Below are 15,164 nucleotides of genomic sequence, written 5' to 3' on the forward strand. Positions count from 1 at the left end.
TTCAGAATAAGTAGAGCTTTTAAATGTCATTTAAAATATGACACAGCTTAATGAAAGGAAACAACCAAACTGTTTTGGCACTTCAACATATTTCAGGCCTCTGCTTTGCATGACTTAAGGTCGCTTGAAAAACATCCATGCTCTAGTGCAGGATTTGAGAGGTGGCCATGTCTGGAACAGAAAGTCCTCCTAATGTAGAGATGTACGTACTGTGAAGGTAATGAAGCTGACCCTTCAGGGACCTCCCTTGCACAGCGCTGTGAAGGCCACAGACCCTGGGCTATAGCGCCCTAGAAGGGAGCGCAAGCCAGCTTCCAACCAGGAAGCATTCCCATGTGCTCATTGTTGGTGAGTTGCCTAAAGAGATCTCTGAATCTTTGAGACTTCCATAATTTGTTGTGATTTATTTTTCTCATTTTAACTTAGATCGCTTTTGTGACTTGGTGTATTTTTCCCTAGAGGGATCTCCAAATCATGTTTCAGGCCCCACAAAACAGCAAGAAGGATTTCTTTGCAAAGAAAATTTGTTTTAAAGAATCTTTTCAGTTGACATTTTCTGAGTTTCATTAGTTTCACCAATGCCCCCCCACTGTAATTTGTGTGAATGTAGGTACACAAATGGTCTGCACAAATGGTCATTGGGATATCAGTGGTTAAACCCCAAATGCCAAAGGCAACTAAGCTGCAGAGGCAAATGAAAGCCCTAATTTAGAAGTAGCAGCACAGATCCTTAGAACAACAGGGGGATCAGTGCAACAGAATGACCCAGCAGATGTTAATTCCAACCTCACTACTAGGCAGGGTACTTCTGTAGGGTCTGCCTGAGGTTCTGATGCATCAAACAAAAGTCAGGAGAAAAATCATGATCTACCCTGAAATCTGTCAGCACAAAGTGAATTCAAGGACACAGAAAATTCAGCAGCCAGTGCACACCATGACGAACAATGTGACATGGAGATTTAAACCAATATGAGAAAAAAGACGTCAAAAAATTAGAGGGGCCTCTGAGTACCATCTATCCTACTAATTCTATTCTGCTGAGCTAAAGCATCACAACTTGAACATGGATCCACTTCTGATGAACTGATACTCATCAGTTATCCCATAAGAGGTGGGCTAATAACACATAAATAGCACTCACTAAGGGAAAAAAAATCTCTTACTTTTAATTTCTTTTTTTGTAAACTTTTTTTAATGTTTTTATTTATTTTTGAGAGAGAGAGAGAGAGAGACAGAATATAAGTTGGGGGGGGGGGGCAGAGAAGAGGGAGGCACAGAATCTGAAGCAGGCTCCAGTCTCTGAGCCATCAGCACAGAGGCTGACGCGGAGTTCGAACTCATGAACCGTGAAATCATGACCTGAGCTGAAGCTGGAAGTTCAACCAACTGAGCCACCCAGGCACCCCATAATTTCATGACTTACTAGCATGTCTTGTACTATAGAAAATTTGCCAACTATAACAAGGATATGGCAGTCCTGCATTGTAGTTAAGTTGGAGTATGTTATTTTTAAAAATAAATTCTTATATTTTATTATTTTTATTTCTGAGAGAGAGTGCACATGCAAGTGCAAGTGGGGAGGGGCAGAGGGAGAGAGAGAGAGAGAGAGAGAGAGAGAGAGAGAGAGACTCTTAAGCAGACTCCATGCCCAGCAGGGAGCCCCACTCGCAGCTGGATCCCACAAATATAATGACACAAATATAATGACGTGTGCTGAAATCAAGAGTCAGACACTTAACTGTCTGAGTCACTCAGGTGCCCCCAGCATAAATTATTTTATTTTATTTTATTTTTTTAATTTTTTTTTCAACGTTTATTTTTTTATTTTTGGGACAGAGAGAGACACAGCATGAATGGGGGAGGGGCAGAGAGAGAGGGAGACACAGAATCGGAAACAGGCTCCAGGCTCTGAGCCATCAGCCCAGAGCCTGACGCGGGGCTCGAACTCACTACCTCGAGATCGTGACCTGGCTGAAGTCGGACGCTTAACCGACTGCGCCACCCAGGCGCCCCAGCATAAATTATTTTAAAGTAATTTCTATCATCTGCATGAAACAAACTTTCAATATTTAAAATAAATCTGTTTTCTAAACATTTCCACAAAACCAAAAAGTCAGAACACCATCTTTTGAAAGAAAAAAATTACAACTGCTGACTCTAACGGTTAAAAGGCATTAGTAGTGAGAGATGTTGGGAGTGTGGATGGGGAAGTGAGAATGGGAAGGGGAGGGGAGGGTATGGAGATGGGGGGTAAAGATCAAGGTTAAATCTAGTGAGAGGACTTTTTCAGGAGAAATTGCCTTCTAGCCAATGCCTTAGGACAGTGGTACTCCCCATAAAGGCCAAGGAAAGCTAAGGGTCTCTGAGACACTTTGAGGGTATTCAAAAACTCAAACTGTTTTTATAATAATACTAAGAAATTATTTGCCTTTTCCTTGTGTTATTTTGCATCAATGGTGCAAAAGCAATAGTGAATAGAACTCTTGGTGGCTTAGCACAATGCAAAGCAGTGGCTCAAACTGTAACTAGTAAAATTTACCAGTTTTAATGTTATGTTATTGTACTAGTATAATACACATTGTACGTCACTGCCATTCACTGGCAGGGGGGAAAAAGCCAGAAAAGAGTTTCACTTTAAATGTCTGTTACAAGGCAATACAGATTATTAATTTTATTAAATATCATCCCTTTAATATACATCTTTTTAATATTCTGTTTGATTAAAGGGGTAGTATGCAAAAAGCACTTTTATTGCATACTGAACTATAAATGTCTCAAGGAAAAGCACTTGTAAGGCTGAGTTGTGAGCTTAATTAGCCACTTTTTTGAGAGAATATCATTTTACTTGAATCAGTGAAGAATCATGTTTCTCCAGACTTGGGTATTTGGCAGACATTTTCTTAACAATGCACCAAGTAAGATTATCACTTCAAGGAAAATAACTGACAGTTTTGCTCCCATGATAAAATTCAAGCTTCAAAGCAAAAATTAGAATTTTAGACAAATTGTATCTACAAGTGTAAGCTTGACAGCTTTCCAACGCTCAAAGACTTTTCTGATGAGATAGTAGTGATATTAACGCATATAATATTTTATGGTGAAATATGCCAGCATTTGAAAGATCTGTACAACTCAGTGAATCAATATTATAAATGACCAACATATCATGTTATGAAATCATAAACGGGTAAAAGATATAAGATATCTTATAAGGTATAAGATAAAACAATAAATTTTAATAGCTTCATGATTCAACTACCTCTCAATACAGCATCAGGCTTCTCATGGGTCATGGGTCATGTATTACATCAGAAGTTGTCTGAATCTGCCCCATGGCCTACTTTTGAAAATGGAGTTTTATTGGAACACAGCCAGGCCTATGTGTTATACACTGTCTGTGGCTGCTTTAGACCCAGACAGCACAGTTGAAGAGTTGTCACAGAAACTTTTATGGCATATAACCCCCCAAAAACTTAAAAGAGGTACTGTTTGGCCACTTACAGAATCAGTTTGCTTACCCCTGTCTTAAATTAATGTTCTGCAATTTACCCTGTTTCTACCTTTCTTATAAGGACACCAGACATGCTGGATTAAGGGCCCCCCTACTCTAGTATGACCTCATCTTAAATCTTAATCACATCTGCAACAAACCTATTTCCAAATGAGGTCACATTCTCAGGTACTATGGGTTAGGGCTTCAACATATCTTTTTGAAAGATGCACTTGAACCCATACATTCATACATAAGAAAATTAGCTTTGAAAAGGAAAACTGAAATGGAAGAATTATGAACAAAGAAATTGTTAAACTATGTGAGTAAAACTAGAAAAAAATTGACTAATCTCTCTCTCTCAAAATAAATAAATAAACTCTGAAAAAGAAAGGGAGGGGGCTGGGTAGCTCAGTCAATTGAGCATCTAACTCTTGATCTCTCTTCCCACCCCCCTCTGTCCTGCTTGCACTTTCTCTCTCTCTCTCAAAATAAATAAATAAATAAACTTTAAAAAACTTCTTTTTGAAGGAGTATGCAAGCACACGAGTTTGAAGGCCATGCAACAGTCTAGTCATTTCCTTCCAAACACCTTTAAGTCCTCCGTCCTCTCCTGTCATTGCACTCATCAGGCTTAAGTCTAACCCTGGTTCAACCCAACTAATTACCAATTCCACACCTGTACTCAAGCAGCTCACTGTCGCTGAAGAGAAGCCTGAGACCATGCTGACTGGTTTCACATTCAATCCAGATTACAACGCTCTAGAGGATACACCACACTGCCTAGCAGTCCTACTAGTCTGGCATGTTCAACTACTTCACACCTTCTTTTCTTTCCTCAACATTCCTATCTCACTGCCTCCACATCTCAACTAGCAGCTTATAACTTTACCTCATAGCTCCTTGAGAAAATGGTTGGAATAAAATGAGACCTTTCTCATCTTCTCTCCAGCAACCTTCATTTGTACCCATGCTTTGCCTCCCCACTTATCACTATGGTGACGTCGCTCCCCAGAAGTCTGCATTCCTCTTATGCTCTGGGCCCTGTCCTCTCTCAGCTCCTTGAAGACACTGTCCCTAAAGTTACCTCCTCTTACGTGTATCATCACCAATACCTCTTTATATCACATCACACCCATCAACTTCACAACGTGCTTTCATATATCCTGTCTTAAAAAACCCTCCCATCTCTCCACTTTCCTTTAGAGATGAACTTCTGAAAAGAGTCTTCTATGTTGCCTTTTCACTTCCTTAGCTTACATTTTCCACCCAGTCCATTCCAAACAGACTTCCTTCACACCATTCCATGAAGATATTTCATTAAGGACAATGATAGTTTCCATGTTGCCAAATCCAATGGCTACTTCTCTCTTCTTATCTAATGGATCCATTGATCACTTCTTCATACTTGATCTCTAATTTTGGAGTTCTCCCTGGTTTAGTGTTAGTTCCTCTCTCCAGTCAACAGACACCTTTAGGTACTTTACCTTGTGGTTAAAATACCATTGTTATGCTAATGATTTTCTAATCTACATGTCAAACTTGATTTCTTTCCAGAAGGGCCTACTTGCCATCTTCATTTTTATATCCAATAGATATCTTCAATCTAACTTGGTGAACATAAAACTTTGGATTCCTTTTTTTTAATATTTATTTATTTATTTATTTAGAGAAAGAAAGAAGGAGTGAGGGAGGGGCAGAGACAGACAGAGACAGACAGAGACAGACAGAGACAGACAGAGATGGGGGGGAGAAAGAAAGAGAGAATCCCAAGCAGGCTCAGCACTGTAAGCACACAGCCGATGCAGGGCTCGATTTACTTGCTGTGTCCTCACATAAGGGAAGGACAAGGGAACTCTCTGGGGTCTCTTTTATAAGGACACTGATCCCACTCATTAAGTTCCACCCTCATGACCTAATCACTTCTCAAAGTGATTAGGCCCCACCTTCTAATGTCATTACACTGAGAAATAAATTTCAGCTTATGAATTTTAAGAGAATGAAAACATTCAGTTTATAGATGTAAGCAATGAATTTTAATACTATATAAATTTGGTATCTACCATCATTAAAAATACATTTAAAAACGCTTCTTAAATTGAAATTTTATCATTTTCCTTCTACGTGAACTTACACTTCCAGTATACTTACTCTCCCTGACAACTGAATTTTATAACATATTTTTGTATTCACAAGTTTTTTATTTATCACCTTCACACATTTCTCTGCAACAAACATGTATATAAACTGAAGTTTAATGTAATTTTTGTATTTTCTTTGAGCATAAGGGTCTGAGTGTTGAAATTTGTCTTCTAGATTAGTTGCCATTATAATTATTATTAATATACAATGAACTAAAACAATTTTCATATATTAAAAACTTATAACCAAAACATAAATATATTTTAAAATTTGTTAAGTAACTATTAAACATAAAAACTAACATTTTATTGAAAGTTCTTCTCTTTAAGGCAAATGACACTTTTTGCCAATTAATTATTTCATTCATAGGTAAATGTTACTTATTTATAGATTAAGTTATAGGAATATACGCAATTAATTACATTTTTATTTTTCATTGTTATACATATGTACTGAGAAACTTTGTTCTCATAACTAAGTAGATAGCAAGGGAAGAATTTTAAAGCAATCCCACTCAACTCCTTGAACTCCTTCTGAGTTGAAAAGCAAAAAATGTCATATAAAGACCTATCATAAGAAACATAATTACCATCTAACAACTCAATTTATTGGAAGGAAAGAATTAGAAATCTCCTAACTTGCAAAGGGATTTTTTATCTGGTTATTAGAATCATTTCCCCCACCTCAATTTCTGGGAAGTACACCAAAAAAGCTTTGCCAAGACTTATCTGAATATAAATTACATGTGCTATTCTTTCACTTAGAGGAATTTTGTTTCATCCAAAATATTCAGGAAGAAATTTAGAAAAGTGAATATTATTAATTTAATTACAACTCTGTCAATACAATATGTTTGATAAAATGCTATGTAATCATCCTTTTTTCACTAAACTTCTTACACTTTGAGGTAACTCAAAGTGGATACAACATGCAGTTGTAAAAAATAATACAAGTTCTCCTCTGCCCTTTATTTGGTTTCCCCCTCTAATCACATGTTTTTAATATGCTTTCATCAGTACCTCCAAGCTGTAGATTTAGCTCATTCAGTATATGGATTGAGTATATCACACAATCCAACTGACAAAGCCAGTACTCAATGTCCAATCAAGCAGCAATATCAGAATTCGTTCCTTTCAGAAAGAAGTTGACTTCATTTTAAAATAATGCAATGTATGCATTTTTAGGATATTATTAAAATATGAGAAAAAATTGCAGCATGTTTTGTCAGCTAGGTTACTTGCTTCTGCAGATAAGATTTAAATGATGTACAATTAATAGAATCATTTCATAATCATCTCCTAATCAGCTATAATAAAAACAAGACAGTAACAACATTGTTTCTCAATATTTATTTTGTGATGATGCAGTGTAATGAATAGCTGAAATGGTAAGTTTTTTTATGACATGAGAAATGTGATAAAAACACACTTCCCCTACTTTGGTAAGTGAACTGTGCACATGAGGTAAGCTTTGTTTTTGATCCTTTTGGAATGTTTAATGGAAAGTTAATATAAAATCAGAAATAATCCTATTAATTTTGTTAGATACAGTTATCTTAAATATAAATTCAGACCTTTCCTCTGAATTTGTTAAAGTAAAAAAGATACATATTACTAAAATTCCACCAGTCCAGCAGCCAAAATATAGTATTATTTTTTGTTAATAGGAGGTAGAAATTATTGAACATTTTATAAGATGAATATTGATAGTAACTGGAACACATATTTCATTATTTGGTAAAAAACTTATTTTTAACTATCTTATTAGAAAATGCACATGAGCTTTTTTCACCTTAGTTTTTCACCACAGTTTTTTTTTTCACTACAGTTTTTTCACCTTAAATATCTTGAAGACTCAGTAATCTTAAAAAGCATTCCGCTGATATTTATAAGAATCAACATCATGAACCTATTCTACTTGGGCAGTTCAAAGGTTCTTTTTGTTTTAGAAAATAAAAAAGTCCCAGAAGTGTGGGGAAAGAGTAGCTTTACAAGGGAGAGACCTGACAAACATTACCTGAGCCAGGTGATCAAGGTCAACATCAACGGTGGGAAGTCATGTTGATTGTACATACCCTGGATATGATGTGATGAAAATGGCACTTTATCTCTACAGCCTTTCTCCCCAATCCCTATAATTCCAGTCTAATTATGAGAAAAACATCAGACAAAATAGCTGACCAGTCTCCTCAAAACTGTCAAGACATCCAAACCAAGAAAGCTGAAGAAACTGTCATAGCCAAGAGAAGACTAAGGAGACTTGATGCTTAAAGGTAATATGGGATCCAGGAACAGAAAAAGAATATTAGATAAAACTAAGAAAATCTGAATAAAATGTGTGTTTTAGTTAATAATACTGCATCAATATTGGTTCATTAGTTGTAAAAATATACCATAATAATGTAAGATGTTAATAACAGGGGAAACTGGGTATGGGTATATATAAGAACTCTGTACTATCTTTGTAATTTTTCTGTAAATCTAAAATTGTTCAAAAATGTAAAAACTTTACTTCTTAAAAAAGTACTAGGGATAAGTATCTTGAATACCTAAGGTAAAAAAAAAATTAAGCATATAAAAAGTGTAAGTGTATGTGTTTAATTTTCAGCATTTTTTCCCTTGCTTTGCTCTCATATAATTCTCCCTCCAAACTGATAACAGACCAGAGGTAAAAGTGGCAGAATCATTAAACAAAAATTTTTAATGCCACCACCCCATTTCTACCCAATATCTGAATTCAGGACATCCCAACATGGCATATTATTTATACTTAATGCTGCTTATAAGACCATGTTTCCCCTTAACCAAAATACACAGAAGACAGAAATCAGGATAATCTTGTGTTTTAATTATTTTTTAACTTCCTCAAAATTAATATTTTGATTTATTATTTTATTTTGTACCCTGAGGTTTTATAGTCCAGTTGAACACACCCTATAGTAAGATTTGGGATCAGTGAGGTATTTGCCTTTCTCGTGTGTAGCAGGAGGAGTATTATAAATGCCTGTGAGCTCTCAGGTAGATCAATTTAAGAAAAATAATCGATACAAAGGTTGATGGTTTCCTTAAAACTATCTCTGCAGAAGTCTTTCCTTTGGAAAATCTTCCTGTACATTATGGCCACCTAGTTTGAAGACCACTGGAATGGTGAACTGTGGAATCCCAGATGGATAGAAATGAGGACAAGAGGGTGATTATCACTGGAGAAAAGCAGTAGGGCCACTGGTTTAGAAACCTTGTTGGAGTCGAAGTTGAATTCCTGGTAAGGTCAAAAAAGGAAAACAAACAGAACAAGAACAAGATGATGACAAACAAAATTTGTTTTAAAAAAAAGAAAGAGGGGTGCCTGGGTGGCTCAGTCGGGTAAGCCTCTGACTCTTGATCTCAGCTCAGGCCATGATGTCACAGTTCATGAGTGTGACCCTGCATTGGGCTCCATGCTGACACTGTGGAGCCTGCTTGGGATTCTCTCTCTCTTCCTCTCTCTCTGCCCCTCCCCCGCTAATGCACTCACTCTCTCTCTCTCTCTCAAAATAAATAAATAAACGTTAAAAAGAGACAGAGAGGGCGCCTGGGTGGCGCAGTCGGTTAAACGTCCAACTTCAGCCAGGTCACGATCTCGCGGTCCGGGAGTTCGAACCCCGCGTCAGGCTCTGGGCTGATGGCTCAGAGCCTGGAGCCTGTTTCCGATTCTGTGTCTCCCTCTCTCTCTGCCCCTCCCCCGTTCATGCTCTGTCTCTCTCTGTCCCAAAAATAAATAAATGTTGAAAAAAAAAATTAAAAAAAAAAAAAGAGACAGAGAAAAAAAGAAAGAGAGGGAAAACAAGAGAAAACTCAAGCCAAGAGTTTCCGCATGCTATTTGGATGGGAGAAAGTACCAGGACCACCAGCATGTTCTGGAAGGTCTGTTTTCGCAGACATCCTCATGATGACCAAGTCCATTCCTGCTCAAGTCTATCTTGTTCATGACTGTGTACAAGTTCCCAGCACATGGGAAATACTCAGTAATTATTTGACGACTAATTGAATGGATTTAGGAAGTTTACACTGCAAGGTACTATTCAGGGAAAATTTTCTCTACCTATCTGCCTTGTCTATCAGTGCTAGAAGTGAAAATAAGATGACCATATTTATAGTTTAACAGCACCATTTTCCGAAATGTATTAATTACATGTACTTTGTATAGAAATATCTCCTTGAGCTTTTCTAAAAGACATTTTTAACACGTGGAAAAAATAGTTCACTCTGCAATAGTAACCCTATTGGGTCCGGTGCTCTTCCCTCCCCTTTTCCTGAGGGGCTAATGGAAGTCTCACGCTTTATAATTCTGCACATGAAATACTCTGCTCCTACTTACTGTTCTGAAAACAATCAAGGTCCAATTCTGTTTTCTTCTTTTCTTGACTTTACAGCACATTTGCTCAAGAAGCATATTTTCTCTGGCTACTGATTACTGATTCATTTTCACCTGGACGTCGGGGGAGGAGGTGCCTGCACACCAGCTCTCCACCTGACAGTCAATGCCATTCACCCACAACACTCTTGATAAGAATTCCTCTGAGTAAAGCCACAAAATAAGGCAAAGGATATAGCAGATGCATTTAGCTCAGAAACATTTCAGTAACAATCTTCTTCTATTTTCTTACAGATGATCAACTCTAGAATTGTCAAGCTAGACTGTTGTTTGTTTCTTTTTTTAAGTAGCCTCTCCAGGAAAGGTGGGGCTTGAACTCACCCCAAGATCAAGAGTTGCATGCTCCACCAACCGAGCCAGCCAGGTACCCCTATACTGCTGGGTTTTTAACTGTTTTGCCACAAGAGCAAATATATTTTAGTCATGCTGAAGGTTCCTGCCTAAGTAGATGTTCCCAATAGTATTTGAGGGTTACACTGAGAATCGGATAGCAAAACTCTCTTGCCAGGCACTGGGAATTCCCAGTGCCAGGTATTATGGGGTAGAATTCAGCCTAAATATTTTACACACCTTTAACTCTTCCCCAACTCAACGCCCCCCCCCCAACTTCTTGCTAATTCCTTCAAAGTTAGCTTTTCTACCTTAATACCTCCAGTTGCCATTTTGCTGTTATGAAATTCTAATCCGTGTCAAGGAAAACCCATCTTTGAGAAGTACCTAAGTGCCACATTATGAACTGCAAAGCTCCCACAGAGCAATTTAAAATGATGAATATCCTTTTCAAACATCCTTTTCAAAATTGCACATGGACTTCAGCCAGTCACAAGACAGAGATGTGGAGGATGCATTAAACTCCCCATCTGTTCTTCACATTGCTCATCATTGATTTATAACCCACAGTAAGTCATTTGGCCACACAAACAGAGCTGACAGGCAAGTGCAACACCCAGCAGCTGAGGTGCAAACCCTACGAAAAGATGCATCTGTGGCATTAATATTTTTTTCCTCCCTGCACCCTGATGTGACGCACTGCCATTCCAAATACAATTCTACCCACTATTCTCAGAAACACAAACAAACCAACCAACCCTGGGGTACATTTTAGACTTTGAGAAAATAAAGCTCCTCAGGGATAACTTCAGACTTCTGCTTTCATTAAAGCAGCTTCAACACATTTTCGCTCCCTTCAAACACGGCAGCAAGTGTAAATTTCTTCCTTCCTGTGTCATGTCCTATTAACAGAATCACTGTTTTTGCTTTCTAGACTGTGTACCATTCACTGATTAGGTGAGACATAAAGATATTTCCTTTTTCACAAGCCATGAGAGGGCACCGTGTGTTGCAGGAGATAAAACAAAGGCCACAGATTCATGCAAGTAACTCCAAGGCATAATTAACATTGGTGTGATTTCGGAGCATTATCTCAAAGTAGGCATATGGGATAGCCACCTTCCTCTGACACTTCAAACCGGCCCCATCTTCTATAAGAGCTGAAGGGTAACAAAAATTATGCAAGGTTATACTGTGGAACTGACAGAAAGCTGAATGTGAAGTGGGAATGTTTGGTGTTAGTGTTCACCTTGTTGCACAGCTGCCATTTTGGCCCCACTGACCCTTCACGTTGGCAGCCACCAGGATTTTTCCCTTTTGGGAATATTCCATAGGACAGTTCTTCAGAATGTTCCAGGGACCTCTCACTGACATTTTCTATTATCTTCTCTCCACCCTTCCCTTCCTGTGCCCAACCTTTCTGTTCTATACCTAGCTTCACCCACAAATATCAGACCCCTAACAGTTCCAATTTAAGAACAAACTCATGTAATATGCTCAGATGCTCATGGCTAACACAGAAATACCTCTGGCTTTTCACTCCCACAAGAAACTACAGTACATTTTAAACAGGGGCTTCTAATAAACTATTAATTTTAAGCCTAGAGAAAGGTTCTCCTGCTGGAAATTTCAAGTAAAATAGGAAAAAAGAAAGTACGTTTTTGGAGAGGAAGGTCAGTGACTTCTAAGATATACTATTTGACTGTTGTTTCCTGGGTCCTAGCCATTTCATGCCTGTAATCATTGGAACACTTTGATCCTAGAGAATAGAATCTTATCCTTGTTACTTCAAGTAAGAAGGGCGTTACTATAAGGATACATATCGCAATAAGAGCAACTGGAATTTTAAAGGACCCCAGAAATAGCCAGGGTTAATCAGCTTCACAGAAATAGAAACGTAGTTTGGAAACTGGAAAATAGTTCAGGATCCAAGACAAATCCAAGGACTGGGTTAACTTGGGGTCCTCTTGAGAGCAGGGATTCATCTATTCCCTCACCATCATGGGGACTCAGTTCCTCTTGGCTTCTGTTTCCTTGCTGCTCTGAGCCAACCACCTCTCCTCTGCATGTATGTAGATTTCTGCTAACTCATTACTTTTGCTTATTCATAACTTCTGCTTACTCATAATTTCAGCCTACACATGGTCCTTGCCGTCTCATAGTCCAGGGGTTGTGTCGTTAGCTTCTGTTCTGGATTCCAATTGACCACCTCTAATATTTGAATGTCCTAGCAGTTTGAATGTCCTAGCAGGAGAAGTTACCTAAGCCAGTTAATTAGCATTCTTCTTATTGAGGTGGAGCCTTGATACCCAGCTTCAGCCAAAGTTTTCTTAGCTAAGAATCAAGTTGGCTGGTTTAAGCAAAAAAGGAATTTAATGAAAGGATATTGGATCAGAGAAATGCTCAGAGAATGAACACATGAACACAAAAAGAGAGGCTGAGCACCCAGAATCCCAACCAATCATACCTCCAAATCAGACAAGTGGGAACACTATTGCCATCACTGAACAGTAGGAGCCACAACTCGTAACTGACACCTGGGCACTGAAGACCTGATGTCACTGCTTGTCCCCCTTCCCCTGCTGGCCCTAGGAACTGGATGTTGTTGCATTCACTGCCACAAAGAGCTCTTCTTATCTCAGCTCCTTTGTACGACCAATTTCCAATTCTATCTCTAAGGAAGGTACATTTGATGGGCCAAGTCTAGGTCACATGCTCTTGCTCTAGCTGCATTGGGGGTTGGGGTGGAGATGGGAAAAATGAGAATGTGCACGTGGCCTTTTTGGCTTCACCAATTAAGCCCATCTCATCTGCTCAGGAACAGAACATGGCTCCTCACTCAGCAGAGGACTGTGGGTAGGGTGGGCATTTTGATTGGCTGGTCCAAGACAACCTCATAACTGAAAAAGTAAAGGAAATTCTTTCACATGCTCTATTGGCTTGACGCCCCACACAGCACGCTCAGACTCAATGTAGGTATTTATATGTTTGTCTGCCTGATTGGATCAAAAGCATTTTAGGGCAGAGACTGTCTTCTTTATTTTTATTTCCCCAGTGCCTGGGGCACTGCTTGGCATATAGCAGATGCTCCAAAAATGTCTGTTGAATTTAATAGCACTTAAGGTCCAGGAATTTGTCCATAGTGTTAGATAACATAAATTTCTCCATGTTTTGGGGAAGACTGTGATTTAAACAAACACACAAACAAAAAAAACCAAAGGACTTATTGACACAACATGAAAATGCAAAAGAAGTAAAAATTTTTATGACCTACCCTCTTCTCAGTTACCTCAGTTCCTCTACAGGGCAAAGAGCTCTGAGATTGTGGAACGTGAGAACTGCTTGAAAGAAGAGAGATTAAGGCATGAGAGAGAGGATAGAGTTTGGGGAGGGAATATCAAAAGGGGGCAGAGATGACGGGATCAAGCAAAGTGGGGCAGAGAATTAGTCTAGGGAGTATTGTAAACAGAACACAAGCCTTCCTGGAAGGAAATTCGAGAATGGACAAAGCAATTCTGAATGTTGCCTTGATGACAGCACCAAGAAGAAAAGACAGAGGCAGCATTTTTATGCACTCATTATATGCAAGACAATAGCTAGGAACTGTGTGTGTGTGTATGTGTGTGTGTGTGTGTGTGTGTGTGTGTGTGTGTGTGTTTAAGTTTCACAACAACCTATGAGAGTGGGTCTGTTATTTCTATTTTATACGTAAGGAAAATAAGACTCAGAGAGGGTGATTGGCTTAATCACACAGATAATAAGCGACAGCATCAGAATTTAATGATTCTCCATCTGATTCCAAATTCCACTCTTAAAAACAACAGCAACAATGACAAAACCAATCCATCCATCCCTGAGTAAGACAGAAAAGGATCAGAGGGACAGTTTGAATGATCATGAATGATCATCCTAAAAGCTAGAATTATGTCTCCAAACTGCCTGCAAACTCCCAGTAACTTGAATAGTGCCTGACCTACTTTTGAAAACTTTCTATGTAAGTAAATCTGACAATTAACATTTTTGAGATCTTTTATATATGAAATTAAAAAATAACAAAGACAAAAGAAGCTTTACCTCTCATACTGGTTGTTTTTTTGTTTTTGTTTTTTTCACAGTTTGTGGTCATTTGCTTCAGTAGCCATAGGCAATTAAGTTCAGGAAATGTCAAGAAAAGCCTTACAAATTATGTATTTATTCCTTACTTCTTTTGTATTGAAACACAATCAGTATATAAAAACCACAATCAGTATATTAAAAAAATGTCTTGGATATTACTATTTATGATGAGGTTACGTAAAAAATCTAAGGTAGAACACTGAAGGATATAGATGGATGTGACAAAACTCATGGGAGTGGCATGTGAATGGGTCAAATTTAGAATGCAGACAGAAGTGTGTTGGGAGAGAATCTGACTCTCTGAATTCAGAGAATCTCTGAATCTGCCCTCTTTTCTATACAGCTCATTGCACTGCCCTGCATTTTACATGATACAAAAGATTCACAGAGAAAAGATGAACACAAACTCACAATTCCCCTGGAGAAGGAAGAGGGAGCAATAGAGCCTCTGCCCACTTCCCAAGGGGGCCTCAGGATCTGTCCCTACCTAGAGAACCAGTGCACATGGGCACAGCCAACATAATCCCAGGAGAAGGGCACTGGTAAGTAGGAGTAGTTGTGCACGTGTAAATGGTCACCAAGACGTGTGCATCATCCTTCTATACTGATTTGCATGATTCATTTTCCTAGCCATAGTTGGACCCCGCTCAGGGTGAGTGCAGCAGGACAGGAG

This window comes from Prionailurus bengalensis, chromosome A1 (assembly GCF_016509475.1).
Source record: "Prionailurus bengalensis isolate Pbe53 chromosome A1, Fcat_Pben_1.1_paternal_pri, whole genome shotgun sequence".
NCBI classification, from domain to species: Eukaryota; Metazoa; Chordata; class Mammalia; order Carnivora; family Felidae; genus Prionailurus; species Prionailurus bengalensis.